The following is a 14,449-nucleotide window of genomic DNA, read 5'->3' as shown; positions in this document are numbered from 1 at the left end:
CCCCCTACCCTCTGCCGCACACCTCCCTCTTCCCTCCTGCTGTCACACCCTTGATCTGGTACCTGGTGCCGGAGGAAGGTCCTGTGTGGGACCAGGCAGCTGGAACGCCTTTCAAGTCCCACTTCAGAGGCTTAGCCCCCCAGCCAGGGTCAGGCTGCCCCCAGTGGGCAGGCTGGTGAGTGTGGGAGGCACCCAGCTCCTCTCTTGCAGCAGAGCAAGGCGGGCAGGCAGCTGCGGAGGCAGGCGAGGCGGCGAGGCTGCGACTGTTTGTGGGGGGACGGCCCCCTCCTGCCCCAGTCGGGCTCCTCCCTCTTCCCTAGCTTGGCTGGGATGACGGGACCATACGTGAGTCACGGATTTCTCAGAGGGGGCAGGGCTGAGAGAGCTCAGGCGGTGACCCTGGGGGATGCCCGTGACTCAGCGCTGGGCAAGGGGGCACCTCAGCCTCACCACCCACCGATCCTGGCAGACAGGTGCCAGGCTTCGCGGACAGACAGCCCCGCCTGGGGATAACTCTGCCTCCCTGCCCTCCATCTGTCGCTTCCCCAGGGCTCTTCTCCCCAAAGTTCCCGCAGAGAGGCTAGGGTTGCCATGGTGACAGGCCACTCAGATGCTGCCCACCGCACTCCCCACCCCCCGGCCCCGCCTCAGGCCCAGGCGACAACTGCCCCTTCCTGAAGGAGAGTCCAGCCTCCTTAGCAGCAGACAGGAGCCGGCGCTGACCGGCAGAGCGGAAGGCACTGGGGGAGGGGGGGTGTCAAGTGGCTTGGCATGTGGCCACCCAGGCCACGCACAACTGACCACCTGACCTTGAGACTTCCTTGCGCCTCAGTCCTCACAGCAAAGGGACTCATCTCGATGCTTCCCGGGTTCCAACATTCTAAGACTCCCGTTCTAGATTCTGAGACCCCAGGGGCTTCCGGAAAGGTCCCTGTTAGTACATCTGCTGGGCCAAAGGGGAAACTAAGGCCCGGGTGAAGAATCACTCCTGCTGGCTCCAAAAGCTCAAGGGGAGAAACTGGGATTGGGGCTGATGCCTACATTCCCTTCTGGCCACTGGCCTCTGTCAGCAGCTCCCTCCCACGGCTAAGGTTAATAGCCACCCTAGGAGTCAGGAAGCTTCGGATGGCTCATGGCCCGCCCTGCGCCCTGTGGAGCAGGGACTCCCTGTCGTCTCTCATCCCCACACGACTCCCAAGTCAAAGGTGCTGTAAGAATTTCACAACATAATGAGGGTAAGTGGTGACAGCAATAATAATAACAGTAATAATAATGATTACATTTACTGACCACTTACTACATTCCAGAATCTTGCCTCACACCACACCATCACCATAGCACCACAGGACAGTGGCGAGGAGGAAAACACATTGCTCAGGCCAGTGCCCGGCACTTGATGAGCCCTCAGTAAATATTTGCCGTGAATGTGGCGACGACAAAGGGAGAGCACAAGGCTGAGAAATGCAGCTCAGAGAAGGGAATTAACTTGCCCAAGGCCACAGAGCTGGGAAGTGGCAGAGTGGGGATGCAGGCCCGGGAGGTCTGGCTGCGCATGGCTCTCCCGACCACTCATGAATCCAGCCTCCCCAGACCTCTGGCGTGGGGCCTGGGCACAGCAGGTGCTCAGGGCACCGTAGGCCCCTTCTCTCGTGCGGGGATCTGCATTCTAAAAGAGGGACCTGAAAAAGTCACGTGATATCGCACGAATGGAAGTTTTTTAGGCAGTCCAGGAGGCCGGGGATCTGCTGCGGGGGAAATGCAGCCCTCACTTGCCTGCATAGATCCTGCTGCAGGGAGGAGAAAGGCAATAAAGATCATGGTGGGGTGCAGGGAGGCCCTGAGGTCAGAGCTTCCAGTGAGCAGCGCTTTGCTCTCCAAGTGATCAGCCCCCTGGTGGCCTGTGGCGGATGCCCAGGGCAGGCAGGCACTGTAGGCACTTGCTCATTGCTGGGCCTGGAGGGGCAGTTCACACTTGGCCGGACGAGGTGGGGGGAGGGGGGAGGGGGCAGGAAACAACAGAGAAGAAAAGTGGGTTATCCAGGAAAGGATGTGGGGTCCCTGACCTGCAGTGTTCCTGAGCAAGTTACCACCTCTAAGCCTCAGGGTCTCCAAGGTCTGTCCTTCAGGGCCAGGCCACCGGTAGCTGGGGCAGCCTCAGCTGTTCCCTGGGGGCCACGCCGGCAGGGAAGCAGGCCCTCCCGAGACACACACACACACACACACACACACACACACACACACACACCACAGAGGGTGCTGACCAGCGGGACATGAGTGGAGTGTTGGGGGCGCCACTCTCTCCGCATGAGGCAGGGGCACCCTAAGCTGGACATCTGAGCGAGGGACTCAGAAGCCAGGAGCCAGCTGCCACTCTGGCCACACAGGAAAGGCCTATGTGGTGGGCCGGCCAGGGTAGCAGAGAGCTTGCCAAAGCTCTGTCTGCCCTGTCACCACCGGGCTTCTCAGAGACCTACTACGTGCTGGGCACTGTGCCAGCCTCCAGAGCAGGGATGGGCAGCAGGCCCACCCAGCCCCGAGTCTGGCTCACATCAGGGAGATGTTGGGAGTTCGTTACTGGTATCGCAGAGCTCCCAGCCTCAAAAATGAGCAACCAAGTAAATTATTATTAGTTACAATAGTACCTATTATTAGTACTAATAACAGGACTGCTAATAGGTACTGTGTCCATAGGGCTCACTGTGTAAGATGCTCTGTTCTATGTGGATTATTCTCATTTCATCCCCCCCAAACCTGTGGGCTGGGTGCCACTGGTATTTTAGAGACGCAGAGTCATTCCGTGAGGACAAAGCCTGGTTTGGACTCTAAGGATTTACACCGGCAGTGTGGACAGAGGGCAGGTCTGGTGGGGCGTGGAGGACATGGAGGCAGAGGGAGGTGTTGGGGGGACACTCTGATCCAAGAAACCAGAAGCAGGGCTAGGACCCTTACCCCACACACATGAAGACAGAGGGAGAGGAGAGATGTTAGGAACTGCCTTGAAGATTGGGCGGGTGCTGGATGGGGTACAGAGCTGGCAGGCAGGGAAGAGGCTGCCCTTGGATACGGCAGAATGGGGGTGCCCCCATGACATGTGGGGGAGCCTTCCAACAGGCCCCTGGAAACACATCGCTGGGGCTCAGGGGCTCAGGGCTGGGATCCCCTGAGCTCAGAGAAGGTCATGTGCATTACTGACTGGTGACAGAGGCCAGAGGAGGGGGAGGGAGTGCCAGAAGGTGAAGGTGCAAAAGGGTCTTCATTCTGAGGGATGGAGGAGAGGCTGGAAGCCCGGGCTCTGGGCTCAGGCCAACTAGCTTCTCCTCCCGGTTCCGCCAGCTGGGTGACTCAGGCACCGTCTCTCCAGCCATCCACCTTCTCCCCTATAGAGTGGAGACAATGCTGATAATAATTAACAAGGCCACATGCATAAAGCAACACAGCCCAGGCACGACTGAGCACCCCCGATGTGTTTGCAAGGGCTTGACTGTCCAGAGCAGGCTGAACATGAAACAGACACAGGGCTGCGACCACGTATGGCCCCCAGGACAGGGATAAGCCGACCGAGCTCCACGGAGCCCACTGTGACAGAGCCGGGAGGAGAGGCTCTATCCTTCTCCATCTCTCAGCCCCCAGCCAGGGCCATGTGAGTGAGGCTTAAAGACGGTGAAGAGCTGTGCCCACCTGTGGGAAGGGTCACGGGCAACCGTCACCTGCATGGCAGTGGGTTTTTATTGGACAAGAGCACTTGCAGCCCAGGCTTCTCCCTTTGCAAGCTGAGTGGCCTCATCAAGCATTGAGCACCACGCCTGGCCGTAGTAGGTGCTCGATAAATAATGGCCAATGTCGTTGCGGTTATCATAAGGTCAACACAAATGCCAAAGGCCTGGCCCTCCACAGTTTGTGAAGTCCGCTCACGTCCAGCATCTCCTCTACAAAACAGTGGTGATTGTTCCCATTTAACAGAGATGGAAACTGAGGCTCAAAAAGAGAACCTTCCCGAAGCCTCACAGAACATCAGCAGCAGAGCCAAGACTTGAACCTGGGGTCCTGGGATTCAGACCATGTGCTTTGTGGCCAGTACTCCCAGACACCTCCCTGTTCATTCCCGTGGGAAAGCCTCCTGGCCACAGGCGCGGGGGCAGCTGTAGCCCCATGATAACACCATCTCCCGTCACACCCGCCCCAGGGCCCGGCAGGGATGGCATTGCCCATGTGACTCAGCCGCCCTCACAAAGGGAGCTGTGTGCCCTGTGCCTTAGGCCTGCCTCCCCCACCCGTGCTCATCCCCTGGCTGGAGGAGGAACAGGGAGTCCGACATATCCAAGACTTGGGGAGAGCAAGGGGCACTGTAGGCCATCAAAATGTGACAAATCTAATAGAGATTCAAGCCCAGGCTTGGGATGTAAGAGGTCGGTGCCAGCTTCCAGAGGGAAGGCAAGACCAGGCACACAGGAGGGTAGAGACTGCCCAGGTTCCACGCCTGTTTTTCTGAGACCTTATTTGGAGCTCCAAGAACAGACTCAACCCAGCCGGCTCCCTTGGGGGTGGAGCTGAGGCACCTGCCCACATTTACCTGCATCAGATTTCAAAAGCCCTGGAGCTTGTGGTCAGGGAAAAGACACTCCCCGATTGCCAGCAGGGCTCCTGAGTCTACACCTGTCCCCAGCACTGCTCTTTTCCCACCCCGTCCCCCAGAAGGCTTGAGACGCAGAACCCATGCACCCCTACTGAGCACGGTGTGCCAGGCAAGTGACTTGCGTTTTCCTTCCACAACTCTAACAAGGAGGCCTTGCCCCATGTGCTGGAGGAGGAGGCTGAGGCTCAGAGGGGAAAGGGAGCCAGCCCAAGGTCACACAGGATTTGAGCCAGGATCTAACTTCAAGGCCTGAAACTCCTCCAGTCGCTCCTTCCTGGTTCCAGTAGCATCTTGACCTCATGCGATCAAGAAGTGGCCTTGGGCCCAGCACAGACAGGCAGGCAGGCAGACAGCCCCCCACCCCCACGGTCACCCTGTTCCTGTCCTGCCGGGAGGGGACCGCTACAGAAGGCAAATGCTTACAGAGTGCAGGCTGGCTGGGCATCCAGGGACCACCCCTGCTGCCCTCGCCAGGAGGCAGGCACACCTAGGTGCCCAGCGGCCTGAGACAGAAGGTAGACAGAGCTGCCACCCCCTCTTTCCAGGCATGACGGAATGTCTGACCTCAGCCCAGCCTCCAGTCGCACTTGGCAAGAGGGCTGGATCCAGCCAGAACAGGCCTGGAAGGTCATTCTGGCCACACTCCCGCCTCTCAGCCTTCAGAAGCCCCTGAGCCCAGGGCAAGGATGGGCCCACCAAAGATGGACCCCAAGCTCTCTCCCCACCCCACTTCCATGCCCGGCCAGCCCAGACCACGCTTGCCATGGGAAACAGGTGCAGGGACAGGCATGTAGAGGCCTGGATTCCTCAAGGGAGGCCCTAGCCATCTGCAAACATCAGCCCCCCACCCCTTTGTAGCTCCGGAGATTGGAGCTAGGTGGGCTGGGTGGCGCCTTCCCACTTGGCCTCCGGAGCCAGCAGTACAGCCCCTCCTCAGAGTGACAGCTGGGACGGACCGCTCTTCCCCTTGGAACCTCGGGTGCCCTGCTCAGGCCTGGGGGAGACCCAGCGACTGGGAGGCTCCAAACTGCCCCTCGCTCCACCTAGACGCCTCCCAGCACGGTCCCAGAGTCCTTCAAATAGCACAGCACGAAACCCAACACCAAATTGTTCCCCTCTGAGCTTTCTGTGCCTCAGTGTCCCCAGGTGTAAAATGGGGACACCAGGCCTTCTCACAGCAATAACAGGTGTTGTCACTACCCCAGGCTCTCTTTTAAAGGCAACTTCCCTCAATGGGGTGAGGGGTAGTACCCGGAGGAGACTTCTAACTCCTCCTCCTCCCTGTTCAGACGGGAAGGCTGGGACAGGCCACCAGCTGATGTCTCCACGGCTGTGCCCCTTCTGTCAGCAACCCCCTGGGCCCTGGCCTGTGAGGTTTGGGCGGCAGCTGCTTGGACACCCAAGACTTAAGCCAGAGGCCTCTGGTCCAGCAGTGAGGCGTTGTAGCTCCCGGGCCAAGGGAGGCAAATGAGGCCCGGAGAGGTCTGGCGAGTACCCAGCAGGTGGCACGGCAGTGTACAAAGAGGCGACATTTGCTTTGTCTTGACGATGACTACGTGCCATCTCACTTGACTGCCATAGGGTCCCCAGGGCAGGGGATCTCGCCTTTGCACGGGGCTGTGCAACGGTGCTGGCTGCAGGAGGCCCACCTGGAGAGTCCACAGGAGGGGGCCGCAGTTTCCTCACCCGGGAATCCGGCTTGCACGGCTTCTCTTTCAGTAAAACAAGGAGCCGGGGTTGGACATGTTTTGTGGACAGCCCACAGAGCGCCCCGCAGTGCCTCCCGGGTCCTTCCCAGCAGCCAGGCAGCTGCCGGGGTCCCCCCTAAGTGCGGGGGCGCAGCTGGCTCAGGAGGCATAATGGAGCACAAATGACAGCCACTCACTAGTGAGGGCTGGCTAATTAACAGAGGGATCGTGGGGGGCCCATTTTGCCGCCCACACACCGCAAGGGAGCCGAGTGGGTAGGAGCAGAGCTGGCCAGGAGCCAGGCTCCTCCCATCTGCAGCCACCGGCTTCTTGTCTGGCTGATGTGTGGGGCTGGGAGACCGGGAAGGCTGCGGGGTGGGGGCACGGGGTGGGGGGGAACCTGCTCCACTCTGTTTTCAGACTGTGGCCCTTGCCCAGCCCCCTTGCCCAGCCCCCCTCTGGGTGCAGAAACCACCCAGAGAAGGAAAGCCTGGCCCTAGAGCCCAGGAGGCACAGCGGGGCCGGGCCCTTGCCTCCACGGAAGCTCTCCTGTCCCCGTGTATCCTCAGCCACCATATAGGGGTCTCATCGCAGAGGCCTGAGGGGTCCGGAGAGAGGCAAAGAATCCTGGGCATGGGCCTGGTCCCCTCCACTCAGCTGACCAGGGCGAGGCTGCCTTTCTCTTCCTTGTCAAAAGTCACATAACCTGGGCCAGCCTGCTCCCAAACCGGTTTCCCCTGGGATCCCAGGAGGAAAGAGGCTGTGGGTGGCTGGAAGCAGGCAGAGGCCCTGGGTGCAGCCTCCTGCCTCCCCACATAAGCATTAGGGCTCCAGCCTCACCTTGGACCTCAACCTTATGTAGTCGCCCCGCCAGCTTCCCTGTGCCAAAAAGACCGCCACGCCTGCCCGGCAGAGGTTGACCTCAGGACAGCCAGGGCCTCCGAATCAACCCAGGACCCTGCGCAGACCAAGGGCCAGGCCTCCCACATGTCCTCAGGGCATTGAACTAGACCTGAGAGCCTGCCGAGGTCAAGCAGGCCAGGCTGGGAGTCAAACTCTGCTGAATTTTCCTGTCCCGTCCTCCACCATAAACAGCCAACAGCAGTTTCTTACCTCTGAGTCTGGGCACGCCAGGCGTCAATGGCCGGACTCTGCCTCCTCCCCTTCCACCTTCTCCTAGGGCTCACGGGCACCCAGCGGGAGCCTGTCTGGGCAAGCTGTCCCAGGTAAGGCCCCGCCTGCCTTCTTGCCATTTCCGGTTGGCTGCCACCTCCCTCTGTCATTCCTGGATTTCCCGGCAGGCGCTGACCTGGCCCCACTGGGTGCTGAGCGCCCTCGCCCCTGGCCTCAGCCTTCCGTGGGTTTTCGGCCCTTCTACTGAACGCGTGGGCTGCTGGCCCACCCATGGCCCCCGGACGAGCCTGGGGGAGTCACCTCTGGGGGATACTGCCCCATCATATGTAATTACCACCTCTGTGAGTTCCCTCCTGCCTCCTTCCTGAGCTCAGGCTCCACCTGAAGCCTGGGCCCAGGCTCACCTGCCTATAATAAAAACAAGTCAGCAGACCGAAGCTGGCTGGAGGCTGGAGGTGAGGGGGTGCGGTGGGAGGATGGGGAATGGGGTACACAGTCTCTACTCTCAGAACATCCAGCCTCCTGCAGGACACAAAGCAGGAACTGAGTCAGACAAAAGGTGGGGGCAGGGATGGGAGCTTCTTCCTAAGGAGTGGGGGGCAGCTGCTCCAGGTACCCACGGGGGTACAGAGGCAAGTGGTCCAGGCAGGCTCTGCCCCACCTAAGAGGCTCCCATGGGGGCCCTGGGAACACCCCTCCCAGCCTCCTCCTGGACCACTGGCCCCTAGGCCTGCCTGGCCAGCCCCAGCCCCAGCCCCACCCTTTGGCCTCACCTCAGACCTCCAGTTCTCCGGGCACGGAGGTCTTTTCAAAGTTCTTACAGCCAGGAACCCCTTTCCCCAGGTGACTTCTGATTCCAGCCCCCACCTCCGGTATCCTTAGTATCGAGACCTGAGCCATCACCTCTTCCAGGAAGCCACCAAGGCATCAACTCACTCAACAAAGCCTGTATGCTGTGCCGCTGTGGACTGCCCTGTGCCCTGGGAAACTTCCCTCGCCTCTCCCCTCCTCTCTATCTGTGTGCCCTGCCAGGTCACCAAACCCGAGCCCCAGCACAGGCCCAGATGCAGAGAAATTCTGAGTGACTGGTGGATGACAGAGGAAGTGTGGGAAGACGGAATGGCTGATGAGCAGGTGGGAAAGCAGACAGGTGGATGGACTCAGCCATGCATTTAGCCAGTGCTTATTGAGGACCTGTTGCATGCTGGGCACTGTTCTGGGCTCTGGGGATACATCAGTGAACAAAATGCAAAAATCTCTGCCCTCTTAGAGCTGGAGGGGGAGATAAAGAAGTAATTAATAAGCAAATAAATGTGAAATATATCCAGTGGTAAGAACTATGGAGCAAAGTAAAGCAAGTGGAGGGGAAAGAGATGGAAGAGAAGGCTTGGTTTCACCTCTCTCTGAGCACGGGCTGAACATGGCAAGGGAGGCCGACTGCACAATGTCTGGAGTGAGAGCATTCCAGGTGGCAGGGATAGCACATGCAAAGGTCCGGTGGTGGGTGGGCACTTGCTGTACCTAAGGAACAAGGAGGAGGTGGGCAGAGCTGAATGAAAGAAGCAAGGTAGACATGAGAGGAGGGAGGTGAAAGAAAGCCAGATAGACAGATGGACAGAAAGGGAATGGGATGGAGCCAGGTCTGGACAAGTGTTAGAGAACTCCAATCCCAAGGGTTAGGCCCTATTGGCCACAGCTCAGACCCACTGGAGTTCCTCAGATCACCCCCTCACCTCTCTTCCCTGGGCAAATTTCCAGCTGCTATACCGCCTCTGCTCTGCCCATGGGCACACACGCATGCCTGCTTTGCTCAGCAGGAAGTTGCGGGCCCCCGCCACCCCCATGGGCTGAGCACAGATGAGGGGACACTAGAGAGACAAACAGGCCTGCAGGAAGATGGCCTGACTCTCAAAGCCCCAGGATTTCCCCAGGGCCCTGAACGCTGTACCCACAGCCCCAGAGATGCCACCCACCCTGATAAGGACACCAGGGGAGTCCCAGTGACTCCTTGTATACCCGTTGGTGACTCCCCTACTCCCGACACCCAAGCTCCATACCCGCACCCTACTCTGCCCTCAGGCCCCCTGACAATGATGCAATTGCCAAGCCCGACCAAGACAGATGGGGCTGGGACTGGAGCCTTGGGTTCCACCCTCATTTGCTGGCGCACTGGGTAGTTGCTTAACCTCTCTGTGCCTTAGGTCATCTATTAAATGAGAACACATGCCTTTGCCCTGCTTGCCTTCTGGAGGAAAAGGGATGGGGTCAGCAACGTGCCCTGCCAGAGGAGGTATCTGAGGAGTATGTGTGGGGCTGGAGGCTTGGTCTCAAGGACTGCCCCACCCCCATCCAGGACTCCTCCTCACTCCACCCTATGAGATAGGACCCACTTTTTACTGCAGGTTTTACAAGTAAAGGTGAGGGGTAGGGGCTGGGAAGTGTTAAGTAACACATGTGAGGTCATACCCGGGAGGTCCGATCCAGGACTGGGACCCTTCATCTGTCCCTGGGTAAGCCCAGCCTCCCTTTGCTCCCCCGCCCCAGCCCTGCTCAGTGGGGAGCCTCAGGCAGTATGGACTCCTTCTTTATCTGGGCATGTGGGAAGTGTGGAGGGGCATGAAGGGCTCCCCAGCTCTGACATCTCATGCTCTAGGAGGACCATAGGCTTAGCCTCCACACTCCCTGTGAGAGCTAATGCTGCCCACAAAATCAGGAAGTGAGCTCTCCATCTCTGGGGGGAACCAACGAGGTGCTCAGCTGGGGTGTCACAGAGAAGACACCCGCCACATTCCTGGGGAAGACTACATGGTCTCTAAACTCACTTTCTACTCACAGGTTAATTCACATGGGCCATTTTTACTACTTCATGTGTTTGCTCACTCAACTGATAACGACCAGGTGCCAGCACCTTATGTTTTGGGACACACAAGGCCCACAGGGCAGGCAACATAGCGGCGACTGGGTGAGGGGCTCTGAGCGGGCTCCCCGGGTGCTGGGGCCAGCTTCACTTGCCAGTCACGTTACCTCCCTTAGCCTTGCTTTGCTTGTCTGCAAAATGGGATAACAGACAGAGTATCTGTCCACGAAGTTGTTGAGAGGAGTAAATGGGAAAATGTTAAAGTGCTTCCAATGGCGGCTAGCACGCAGATTTAAATTCCAGACTTTTTTTTTTCTTTTGAGAGAGAGCAGGGGAGGAACAGAGAGAGTGAGAGAGAATCCCAAGCAGGCTCTGCACTGTCAGTGCAGAACCCCCACACAGGGCTCGAGCTCAGGGACCGTGAGATCATGACCTGAGCCGAGATCAAGAGGCTGACACTTAACCGACTGAGACACCCAGGTGCCCCTAAGCTCCGGACCTTTTTAAAGCCCCTTCTGGTCCTTGCTGTGGCCCCTCTGTTGAGTGGAGTTGGCCTCTGCTCCTCCCATTAGAATGAGAGCAACACTTACCTCCATGTTGGCCACATCCGAAAGAAGGTGATCTCCAGAGCCGGATGTGAGGGTACAGGCCCACAGCTCTTTAGCCCCGCCAGCCTCACTGCGCTGGGTGGGCTCCCGCTCTTGAGAAAGGAAGTGGAGAGATAGCCAAGGGCATTCTCCTGCTGCCCTCTGATGAGTTCGTTCTCCACCACCTGCGTCATTTTAGTCACTCCCACCTTCTAGGTGCCTCTACCTGATCGCCCATCTGCACCCCGTTCTGGAGATCAGCTCTGGGGCTGCTACCCACCGGCCGTATGCTGCAGAGCAGGTCAGGGCCCTCCTCTGAGCCTCAGTGTTCCCCATCTGTGAAATGGGAAGAATAAAGGGACCCATCCTGCAGTGTTTTCAAATGAATGACATGAGGAGCCAGGGCAGAAACCATCTGAAATGTACTATGCCAGCCAAGACTCATTTCACTGTCCCAGCAACTCAGGGGAGTGTCCGCCCCCACTTCACAGGTGAGGGGACTGAGAGCAACCCAAAGAGCGCAATGGCCTCAGGCCACATCCTTGGCTTCCGTGACATGTGGGAGCCATCCTCGTGAGCCATCCTCGTGCAGGTCTGCCCCGTGTCAAACTGACTCGGTTCTACCAGGGTTGGTAGTGGGGCAAATGAGTCACCTCCTCCTGGGGCATTTTCAGACAGGCCTCCCCATGTCTCCTCAGAGTCAGCCTTCATTGTGTACAAACCAAACACAGGAAATGGGTACAAAGGAAATGTCAAGGCCGTGGGGGCAGGGAGGCTGCGGGCTGAGAACAGGGCAGCTCGTGCTGGGTCTATCTCTGTGAGAAGCATCAAGAGCATCTCATCCAGCCCCAGGGTAGGACTGACTTGCCCATGGGTCTCTCCCTGAGACCTGGTGTCCCTCCTCTCTCCAGACCTCCCACCCCCATCTCTGCCTAGAGAAATTTCACTTACCCCCTTGTATGGCCCATTTCAAATGTCCTCTCTTCCAGGAAGCCCTCTTGGAGTTATCCCAGCCTTTCCTACAGGAAGTCAGCCTCTGAGTCTCTGAACCTTGGAAGTCTTGCACTTTACCTGCAAGAACACTAACACCCAACTCTCTTGAGCGCCCCCGTGCATGCCAGGCTCTTTCCTAAAACTGAATGGATTCACTCATTGGATCCCCATCGCCATCTTATGAAGGAGGTACTGTTATTACAGAACAGAGACTGAGGCCCATAGGGCTTTAGTAACGCATCCTAGAGCACATCACTAATGAGTGCCAGAGCCAGGGTTTGAACCCACATCTCTGTTGGAGTGTGACGTATCTGTGTCATCCAGCCCCTCAGTAAATGTATTTGATTCATTCACTCGGCAAACTTTTTCCAAGGTCTCATTAAGTGCCAGGCCTCATGCTGGTTTTGTGGACAGGAGATGGAAACCACCTCTGCCTTCATAGAGCTTATATTACAGTGTGATGGAATGAGGGATTAAAAAAAAAATCAATGAAGTCATTAATTAAGCAAGTAATTCAAGATGTCTGAAGACACATAATGACATATAATGCAAGGACAACAAAGGAACCAAACCAAAAACCAAAAGGACAAAGCTGGCATGCAACAGGGAACCTGCTTTAGCCAGGTAATCATGGAAGTCTTCTTGGAGGGGGTGGCATTTGTAACAAGGTCCTGATGGATAAAGAGAAGCCAGCCTTGGAAAGATTGGGGCCTGGGACACAGAGTGGGCCTGGGGCATAAGGAACAGCATATGCAAAGGCATGGAGAGGGGAATGAGCTCAGAGAGTTGGGGAAAGAGGCAGCTGCTAAGTGTGGGTGCAGCAGGGGGGCAGGAGAGAGGGGGCCAAAGAGCAGGACCGTGAAGACAGGGATGGAGGTGCAATCTTCGTCCCCAAGAAGGGGGACGCCATGGGCGGGTTTAAACAGGAGTAAAGGGATCAATACACATTTCAAGGGAGAGTAGCTGAAGGACTAGACTCTGCCCTGATTAGGTCAAGGCTGGGTCAAGACGGGACCCGGTGCTTCCGGGTCAGCCTGCATCCCAGGCCAGCGTGCATCCCAGGCCAGCCCTGCTCAAGAGTTCAGCTGCTAACATTACCACAGGAAGCTAAGAGAGAGAGGTACCAGGCACTAAGCAGGAACCCCGCAGAAGTACCCTAGGGCAGTGGCCTCCCACGCCCTCCGTGCGGGAGACACTGACCCTAGTCCAACCACAGAGCTAGAAGGCAAGCAGCCATCCGTCCATCAAGCAGTCTGTCTGTCCATCTACCCATTAGCCCTCTGCAGCCTTGGGCCCAGAGCTGGTCTTCCAGCCCCCACCGGTGCTGAGCTGCTAAAATGTAACAACTGGCTCTCTGAGTATTGTTTGCACGCCAACACTGACGTTTTCCTTTACACCGCCAAGACAAAAGTGAAATGACAAAGACATGTCAGAACCCCACTTGTCCATCAAGGTCATGAGTGGTGTTTTTTGCAGAACTGGACAATAGTCTTCAAATACTGGAATCCTTGCGGATTCTGATCATGGCTTTTGACACACTGCTGAAGGGGAGAACTGTTTTCAGTCTTTTGTGCTATTCATGATGTAGTGACCACAGACACGACACTGGAACGAACGTGCCTGATTTACATTTCCTCCGCCCCCCGCCTTACGTCTAGCTAGACAGCCAACAAAAAGGCAACTCAGAGCCTGATCTGTAGCGTTTGCAGGTTTCTGTGGTGTAAGTACTCCACGTGGCCAGTGTCAGGATACAAGCATTGACCGTGGACTTGGGGCCACAGCTCAGCATCCTACGGTATTTCTGCCATACCAGAACCATAGGCGTCAGTAACCTCAGAAACACGATCAGTGTGCTGGGGCCGCTGTGACACAGCAGCACAGACTGGGCGACTTAAACAACAGAGATGTAACGTCTCAGAGTTCTGGAGGCTAGAAGTCCAAGATCAAGGTCCCCGTAGGATTGGTTCCTCCTGCAGGCTGTGAGGGGGAACCTGTTGCATGCTCTCCCCTCACCTCTAGTGGTTCACTGGCCACCTTTGGCGTTTTCGGCTTTGAAGAAGCATCCCCCTGATCTCTGCCTTCACCTTCAGGCAGCATTCTCCCGATGTGTCTATATCCAAATGTCCCCTTTTATAAGACACCGGTCATACGGAACTAGGGCCCACCCTACACACCTCCTAATAACCCGATCACCACTGTAAAGACCCCATCTCCAGGTAAGGTCACATCCTGAGGCACTGAGAGGTAGGACTCTGCCATATGAATTGCAGGGAGGGACACAACTCAACCCTTAACAACGGATGTAGCAAAATGGGGCATAATAATTAGAAAGTAATACACATGTACATTAATATATATTAAAATATATTTTTTAAATTTTCTTAATGTTTATTTTTGAGGGGGGGGGGCGGGGCAGAGACAGAGAGGGAGACACAGAATCCGAAGCAGGCTCCAGGTTCTGAGCTGTCAGCACAGAGCCCGACGCGGGCTTCAAACTCATGAACTGTGAGATCATGACCTGAGCTGAAGTCAGACGCTTAATGGACTGAGCCACCCG

General features: G+C 57.2%; 1 protein-coding gene across 6 annotated transcripts in view; it reads right to left on the bottom strand.

Annotated features, from left to right (window-relative positions):
* Positions 1 to 14,449, bottom strand: part of ADGRG1 (adhesion G protein-coupled receptor G1) — a 56,227-nt gene that overhangs the window by 31,806 nt on the left and 9,972 nt on the right. The window contains exon 1 of one of the 6 annotated variants that reach the window (XM_019819790.3): positions 7,435 to 7,561. The exons of 2 other annotated variants lie outside the window; for them this stretch is intronic. The gene's annotated coding sequence lies outside the window, so the exon portion shown is untranslated. Of the gene's footprint in view, positions 1 to 62; positions 558 to 7,434; positions 7,562 to 14,449 lie in introns of those variants that run through there. 3 more of the 6 variants (XM_045045691.1, XM_006941543.4, XM_006941545.4) reach the window with 3 other exon arrangements.

The sequence above is a fragment of the Felis catus genome, chromosome E2 (genome assembly GCF_018350175.1).
Source record: "Felis catus isolate Fca126 chromosome E2, F.catus_Fca126_mat1.0, whole genome shotgun sequence".
NCBI classification, from domain to species: domain Eukaryota; kingdom Metazoa; phylum Chordata; class Mammalia; order Carnivora; family Felidae; genus Felis; species Felis catus.
Note: the sequence above shows the minus strand (reverse complement) of the source record. Positions and strands in the feature narration are given on the sequence as shown.